We start from the raw sequence: 8,959 nt of genomic DNA on the forward strand, positions 1-8,959 counted from the left end.
AGTCACCATAGCTTGGTTTCATGTTGGGACCCGTCTGTCCCCATCCCACCCCATCCTTCTGAGGGATTGTGCTGGAGGAAGAGACCTCAGTCAGAGCAAGACAGAGAAGTCTAAGAAACCCTTTCTAGATGAGTCTATTTCACCAACCTGGCACAAAAATGGAGGTCAGAAAGCCTTCCCATAACCAAAACAACTGTTCTAAATATTATAAATATTGGCTTAGTAATTTGTTGTTTGTTGAACAACGATTGAGCAATTATAAAGCCAGCACGTCCTAAACTCCTTGGAGGCAGGTGCTCTAATTATGCCCATTTGACTCGCCCAAGGTTACACAACTAAGAAGTTGCCCCGCTGGGGGTGAACACAGGTGTGTCTGACTATGGAGCTGGTGCCCTGACCGGTCCCTAATGCTCCCTCCAAATAACCAAGTGTAAATGGCCAGATTTATTGGTACAAATGACACAAACATAACTTCCCGCCTTCTTGTCCTACGCTATGTTATCAGGGATGTAACTAAGCAGACTTTCTGGTCTGAGATTTTTAGTCTTATATTAATGTTTACAGAATGTGGTTTATCCCAATTAGTACTGCACATGCAAATTCCACACAGTGAAAATTTAAAGAAAAAATAGGCCTGAAATCACACGGCTCTCCCACTTGCAGTACTGGCAGAATAGGTATCAAAGAACCTGCACTGCTCTCCATTCACCAAACTGCTGAGTCAAGGTTAAGTCCAGGGGATAAGTTTTGGAAACACGAAAAACCTTGAATACATGCACACATGTACACTGTGCCTGAGGAGAGGTCACATATTGGATATTCGCATCCCAAAACATGAAGAACCATTGCACTAAAATCTTTTAAATTGTAAAATTGTGATTTCCCACATAACTTACATTGGAAGAATCTTAATCCATAAAAGAAAACCTGGCCTGTTTGTTATATTTCTCATGATAAAGTAATAAATTAGTATTGTGATTTACTCAAAAACAAAGTTAGAGAAAAACTAAAAATGGTTGCACTAAGGTTTACAATGCACATATGATACAACTGTGTTAAAAGAAGGAACACTAGATTGGTGTAACGTGAATTGTTTCATCATGAACACATGTCTTAGGGTCTCCGAGAAATCTTTCCTTCACTCAATCCTGACGGTCAGAACATAAAAGGTGACTGTTCATTAAAGAAAACCAGACATCTCAAGTTAAGGAATTTAGTGCTTTTCTGTGTATGGGAGGATGCAGGAGCCTGGGCTCACTGAAATCATCCCTTTGACGTGCACCTCAGTGATCTGGGGTCAGTACCCTGCTCTTCTCCATCCTGAATCCCCTCAGGGTGCACAGCTGGGGGCAGCTGCAGTGGCTGCGGGCCTGGTGGCAGCAACATCCTTTGTTTTCTGACAGGGCAGGCGACATTCTTTGTCCACAACAGTCTAGAACTGTCAGGCACAAACTGAAGCTGCTGTGCTCAGGCAGAATTTCTTCTTCAGGGAAGACTTAGCTCTGCTCTAAAGATCTTTCAAATAACTGATTCAGGCCCATCAGATTATCTAGGATAATCCCTTTTCCTTAAAGTCAACTGGTTGTGGACTTTAATCACATCTACAAAATGCCTTCACAATAACACCTAGATAAGCGTTTGACTGAATAACTGGGGACTACAGCCTGGCCAAGGTGACACACAAAACTGACCATTACAACAATCACATGTATATGAATGTATATATACATCTGTATTATGATCCAGATGCACTGTTGCACTATGTGTGTGTAGACAGACAAATGGAGCATTCAGGAGGGATGCACACTAAAATGATAACAATGGAAGAGAGTGTATGTGGGGAGATGAAAAGGGGAGTGGTGTAGGGCAAAGAGGAGATTAACTTTTTACTCTTTATAGTTCTGGTGGGTGATGTTGATACTGGGGAGAGAATGCATGTGTGGGACCAGGGAGTATTTGGGAAATCACTGTACTTTCTGTCCAATTTTTCTGTGAACCTAAAACTACTCTGAAAAATAAAGTCTATTTTTAAAAAAATGACAGATTACCTACAAATAAATGGCAATCGGGTTGGTAGCAGAGCTCTCATCAGCAAAAATAAAAGCGGAAAAATATCTTTTATGTACCCAAAGTAAAGAACGCTGAACCTAGAATTCAATACATAATAAATTATCATTCAAGAAGGAAGATAATTCAATATGTATTCAAATATGATATACAATGGAATATTAGCCATAAAATGGAACGAAATTGAGTTATTTGTAGTGAGGTGGATGGACCTAGAATCTGTCATACAGAGTGAAGTAAGACAAAAAGAGAAAAACAAATACCGTATCCTAATGCATATATATGGGATTTTAAAAAGCGGTACTGATGAACCTAGTGTCAGGGCAGGAATAAAAGACACAGACATAGAGAATGAACTTGAGGGCACGGCGGGGTGGGGGGGGAAGGGGAATGTAGGATGAAGTGAGAGAGTAGCATTGACATATTATGGGGAAGGAAGCACACCTCTGTGACTGTATTAAAAGTCATTAAAATGTACACTTTCAAATGGCTAATTTGTATGGCATGTGAATTATATCTTAATGAAGTTGTTAGAAAAAAAAAACAAATATGAAAATATAATAGTTTACTCCTCACTGACATTTGTGAAGAAACTACTGAAGAATATGTATCAAAGAGGTAGGAGGGAAATGCAATGGTGAGCAAATCCATTTGGATAACATATTGCTAAACTAAATTAAGTACTGAGTTTGAAAAAAACCACAATAATTTTCATGGATGTGTTTAAAAATCAGAATGAAAATTCTGGATAACAATACTATGGAAGTTGATGGTGAAGTGTTTCAGCATGAAATAAAAAAATTATAAATACTTTGTTGCTTTTGGAAGAGAACAGAGTTAATAATTAACCTTAGAATATGTTAAAGAAATGTGAAGCTAACACACATGTTAAAAATGTAAGAGTACCTTTTAAAGAATACCACAGAAGTTAAGAAAAACATACTAATCCAACAAAAGGAGCAAAGGAAAACAATAGACAAGGCAAATGGGGATAAAAGCATGGTAAACAGATGACACAAAATAGGATAACTTCCAAGGAAGTTAGTACATTTTTGAAAATTTATCTTTAGAACACTACTCATCAAAACCTGTAAAATAGTTAATCCAATACTTAAGTGAAAATGTGTAGTTTTAAATTGTGTTTATTATGAAACAAGAAGCAGTGAGCCTAAGAAATCAGAAGAAGAACAACGAAAATTGGAGGAAGTAAATAAAAGCAAAGGTAGAATTACAGAAACAGAAAGATCAAAGAATTTTAAAATGAGTTAAATTGGAAATCAAAACCTGTTTCTCTTAAGAGAGTAGCAAATAGAAAAAGTCTGCTTAAGGAAAAAAGAGAGTACATGCAAATTAACATTAGGAATGGAGGAAGGCCGGTAAGTACAGATAAAGAACAGATTTTTTTAACCTTCAAAAACACATGACAATGTTACGACAATTAATTTTAAACAAGTGACATTAACACATTTTTAGAAAAATAAAAATGTCCACCTCTTAAAGGAACTAGACCCAGATATTTCACAGAAGAGATTTAGCAACCTCCAAGACACAAGTTATTTCTATCTTACAGAAACTCTTGCAGGGAATAGAAAAAGAGAGAAAGCTATCCAACTTTTTAAGGGGCTAACATAACATTGTTACCCAAATCGGACAATAAAAGAAAATTATAGGCCCATCTAAACTATAAACATGAATGCAGAAATGCTCTATAAACTATCAATAAATTGAACCCACATTATATTCTGAAATTTAGGGTTTTCTAGCATTTTTCAAAATTAGAAAAATATAATAACACTGTTTTCCTGTACATACATTGAAGAAGAGAAGCCATATGATCTTGCCAATGAAATAACAAATGTGATTTGACAAAACTTTAACTCATTCATTTAACAAAAAAGAACAAAATAACATTGTAGCAAAATGTCCTTACCTTGATAAGGTATCAAACTACAAACAAAAACCAAGAAACCACTCAGTGGTCAAAGTATTTCAAATAATAATGGCTCGTATTGAATTTCATATTTTAAATAATTTTGCGTATATTAAATAATTTAATCCTCATAAGAACTACATGAGCTAGGTATTATTTTCTCCATTTGATAGATGGAAAAAGTGTTGCAGAGAGAGGTTAAGTAACTTGCCCCAAATCACACAGGTAGTAAGAGCTAGAGCTGGGATTTGAACCCTGGCACATTAGCCTCAAAGTCTTACTTTAGGATGCCATAATGCCTTGAAAAAGATCCAAAACCTCTTAATTTCTGTTGCCCACATAGACCATGCATTCTTGGATTGAGTGTGGATTCTGTCTAGTTCTATTTAAGCAGAATTTATGTAGATCCTAGAACTTGTGTCTCAGGGGCACTTTCCCCTAAGGTCCCAACATCTGTTTCAGATTTAGAATCATCCTCAGCAGATTCCTGAAGAGAACCTATTATTTGTCCTTCTGAAGTCTGTACCCTCTGGGGCCTAGTGAGGATCAATGCCCCTGCCATGTTCTCTCCCCCCAAAATCTAACTTTTTTTCAACTTTTGGATATTTTCCATGCCCTAAGTAACTTACTTCACTTCAATGGAATGCAGATGGCCTTCCCTTTGCCACAGCGCCTTCTGTGGTGGAGACCCACGACACATGACACAGACTGGGACTCTTTCTGGCTACATCTCACCTGCTTCTTTCAGTAAGGTTCCCTTAGGTTTATATTTCTTAACCTGACCCTTACATTGATCCCTTGCCTTCTTGAAAAACCTGTAAACCAGCCCTGTTTGCTAGGACTGAGTGCTCTCCCTTGATTACAATCCGTATCCGTGGGTGAGATCCTCTATTCCACCAACCGATTTTCGATCCTCAGTCGGTTGACTCGAACCATGCAGAACCGAGGATGTGGAGGGTCGACTGTACTGGCTAGGTCATATAAAAGACTTGAACATCCACGGAGTTTGGTATCTGCAGGGGGTACTGGAACCAATCTTCCTTGGATACCAAAGGACTATTGTAATTTCCCTCGATTTGGGGCTCAGATATTTGTTTTCTAACATAGTCCTCTCATCTTGATGTGGAAGGTCTAGCATAGGCAGAAATATGAAGTCAATGAGTTACTGAATTATCAGACCGTTCATTGTTTAGCTAAAGCTTGCCCATTTTCACCTCCTTGACTCGGATAAACTCATCTAGGTTGCCCTCTCCCAATCACCCCATCATGTACTTCATGAGGGGGGTCAATCGCTTTTGTCTTCCTTGGTTCCTTTTAGCGTTTCTCCTCTTCTCTGTGCTTCTTTCTTTTTTAAAAAATACATTTTCTTTTCTAATTAATTAATTTATTTATTTATTTTTGGCTGTGTTGGGTCTTTGTCGCTGTGCACGGGCATTCTCTAGTTTCGATGAGCGGGGGCTACTCTTCGTTGCGGTGCGTGGCTTCTCACTGCAGTGGCTTCTCTTGCTGCGGAGCATGGGCTGTAGGTGCAGGGGCTTCAGTAGCTGTGGCACGTGGGTTCAGTAGTTGTGCCTTGTGGGCTGTAGAGCACAGGCTCAGTAGTTGTGGTGCATGGGCTTAGTTGCTCCGCGGCATGTGGGATCTTCCCGGACCAGGGCTCGAATCCGTGTCCCCTGCATTGGCAGGCAGATTCTTAACCACTGCTCCACCAGGGAAGTCCTGTGCTTCTTTTTTGAGAAGACTTAACTCTAGAAGTTCTTGGTCCCCTAGGGCTCAGGAAATACATGGGCAGTGGGCAGAGTGCTTGCTGAATAAAATGAAGTGTGCTCAGACACAAGTGCTTAGGGACAGCTATCTCCTCACTGGATTCTTTAGTGGAGAAGCCATACTGGCCACTTTAATAAATAAGGCCCAACATTTTAGTGGTTTACCACAATGAAAGTGTGTTTCTCACTCATGTAACAGTCACTGTACATGTTCCTGGTGAGTGAGTACCTATCCTGACCATGGTGATTCAGGGACCCAGGTTCCTGCCAACTTACGGTGTCACAGTCCACATGGCCTCTTTTGTTGCCTGTGTCTAGATGGCAGATGGGACAGAGAACTTCTTAAAGGTCTTGGCCTATAGGTGAAACACATCACTTCCATGCATATTTTGTAGTCGACTACTGATCTCATTGTCACATGTGTAAGTCAAAGGAATTAGAAAATGTAGTCCTTGATAGGGCAGTCATGTTTCAATTAAATTCCATATTACGGAAAGGTAGCACGATGTTGGTTGAAGCAAGCACTCAATGTCACTTCTTTACATTACATTAAAATAAATTTCCAGATGGATCAATATTTAAATGCACATTTTCTCCTCTTCAGCAAGTGGTATTGGGAAAGCTGGACAGCCACTGTAAATCAGGGAAGTTAAAACACACCCTCTGGGCTTCCCTGGTGGCGCAGTGGTTGAGAGTCCGCCTGCCGATGCAGGGGACACGGGTTCGTGCCCTGGTCTGGGAAGATCCCACATGCCATGGAGCGGCTGGGCCCGTGAGCCATGGCCGCTGAGCCTGCACGTCCGGAGCCTGTGCTCCGCAACGGGAGAGGCCACAACAGTGAGAGGCCGCGTACTGCAAAAAACAAACAAACAAAAAAACACACCCTCTCACCATACAAAAAAAATAAACTCAAAATAGCTTAAAGACTTGTTAACATGACACCATAAAACTGGTAGAACATAGGCAAAACATTCTCTGACATAAATCATGCCAATGTTTTCTTAGGTCAATCTCCCAAGGCAATAGAAATAAAAACAAAAATAAACAAGTGGGACCTAATCAAACTTACAAGCTTTTGAACAGCAAAGGAAACCATAAATAAAGCAAAAAGACAACCTACAGAATGGGAGAAAATATTTGCAAATGATGTGACTGACAAAGGCTTAATTTCCAAAATATAAAAACAGCTCATACAACTCAATAACAAAAAAAACAAACAATCCAATCAAAAAATGGGTAGAAGACTTAAATAGACAGTTCTCCAAAGAAGACACACAGATGGCCAATAGGCACATGAAAAGCTGCTCAACATTGCTAAAAATTATTAGAGAAATGCAAATCAAAACTACAATGAGGTACCACCTCACACCGGTCAGAATGGCCATTATTAAAGAGTCTACAAATAACAAATGCTGGAGAAGGTGTGGAGAAAAGGCAACCCTCCTAAACTGTTGGTAGGAATGTAAATTGGTGCAGCCACTATGGAAAACAGCATGGCAGTTCCTTAAAAAACTAAAAATAGAACTACCATATGATCCAGCAATCCCACTCCTGGGCATATATCCCGAGAAAACTCTAATTCAAACAGATATATGCACCCTAATGTTCACAGCAGCACTATTTACAATAGCCAAGGCATAGAAGCAACCTAAATGTCCGTTGACAGATGAATGAATAAAAAAAGATGTAGTACATATACACAACGGAATACTACTCAGCCATGAAAAAGAATGAAATAATGCCATTTGCAGCAACATGAATGGACCTAGAGATTATTATACTAAGTGAAGTAAGTCAGAAAGAGAAAGATAAATACCATATGATATCACTTATATATGGAATCTAAAATATGACACAAATGAACTTATTTTTGAAACAGAAACATAGAAAACAAACTTATGGTTACCAAAGGGTAAAGGGGGTGGGGCAGGGGTAAATTAGGAGTTTGGGATTAGCAGAGACAAACTACTATATATAAAATAGATAAACAACAAGATCCTACTGGATATTGACTGTATTCAACATCCTGTAATAAACCAAAATGGAAAAGAATATGAAAAAGAATATGTATTTATATGTATAACTGAATCACTTTGCTGTACACCAGAAACTAACACAACATTGTAAATCAACTATACTTCAGTAATAAAAAAAAGGAGTGAATTTTAAAAATTTAAAGTAGATTATAATCACTGAAAGGGAAACAGCTGTCTATTATGAAACAAAATCCAGAACTCATTTTAAAAACATTAGTTAATTCAACTACAAACAGAAGGCATGGCAACCAGCAAAATGGGGATGGGAGAGTAGGGGGGTGGGGAGACTCATGGCTCAAAACGGTCATTTCATTAGTATATGAATGGTTTCTATAATCAAGAAGAAAATTCTAACAGTCCAAAAGGGAAACCAGGAAAAGATATAAGATGATAGTTCACCCAGAGAGGAAATATGGGGAGTCTAAGCAACAAATTAAAAAAGTAAAATCAAAATAAGATACCAGTGGCACAACTCAAACATTTTAATGACAAAACTTCATGACAAAACTTCATGACTTTAATGACAAAACAAAACTTCATGACTTTAATGACAAAACAAAACATGACTTTAATGACAAAACAAAACAAAACATGACAAAACTTCATGACTTTAATGACAAAACAAAACTTCATGCACTGCTTATGAGGGTGTAAACTGATACAGCTTCTATGGATTTCATCATTAACGCTGAAATTTAAAATGGGATATCCTTGGGCTTCCCTGGTGGCGCAGTGGTTGAGGGTCCACCTGCCGATGCAGGGGTCACGGGTTCGTGCCCCGGTCCGGGAAGATCCCACATGCCGCGGAGCGGCTAGGCCTGTGAGCCATGGCCGCTGAGCCTGTGTGTCCGGAGCCTGTGCTCCGCAACGGGAGAGGCCACAACAGTGAGAGGCCTGCGTACTGCCAAAAAAAAAAAAAAAAAGGGGGATATCCTTTGGCCCAGTAAATCCCTTTCTACAAAAACATCTCACAAATATAGTTCTTGTGCTCTAAGTAAAAGACATTCATTCACTTAGCACTGTTTATATCAGCAAAACACTCTAAAAGACCCACAGATCTATCAATAGGGTTATGGCTCATTAATTTATGTTTCACCCATACACTGGAAAATTATAAAGCAATTCAAAAGAGTAAGATAACTCTACATGCAGTCATGTTA

Source organism: Tursiops truncatus, chromosome 2 (assembly GCF_011762595.2).
Source record: "Tursiops truncatus isolate mTurTru1 chromosome 2, mTurTru1.mat.Y, whole genome shotgun sequence".
Taxonomy (NCBI): Eukaryota; Metazoa; Chordata; class Mammalia; order Artiodactyla; family Delphinidae; genus Tursiops; species Tursiops truncatus.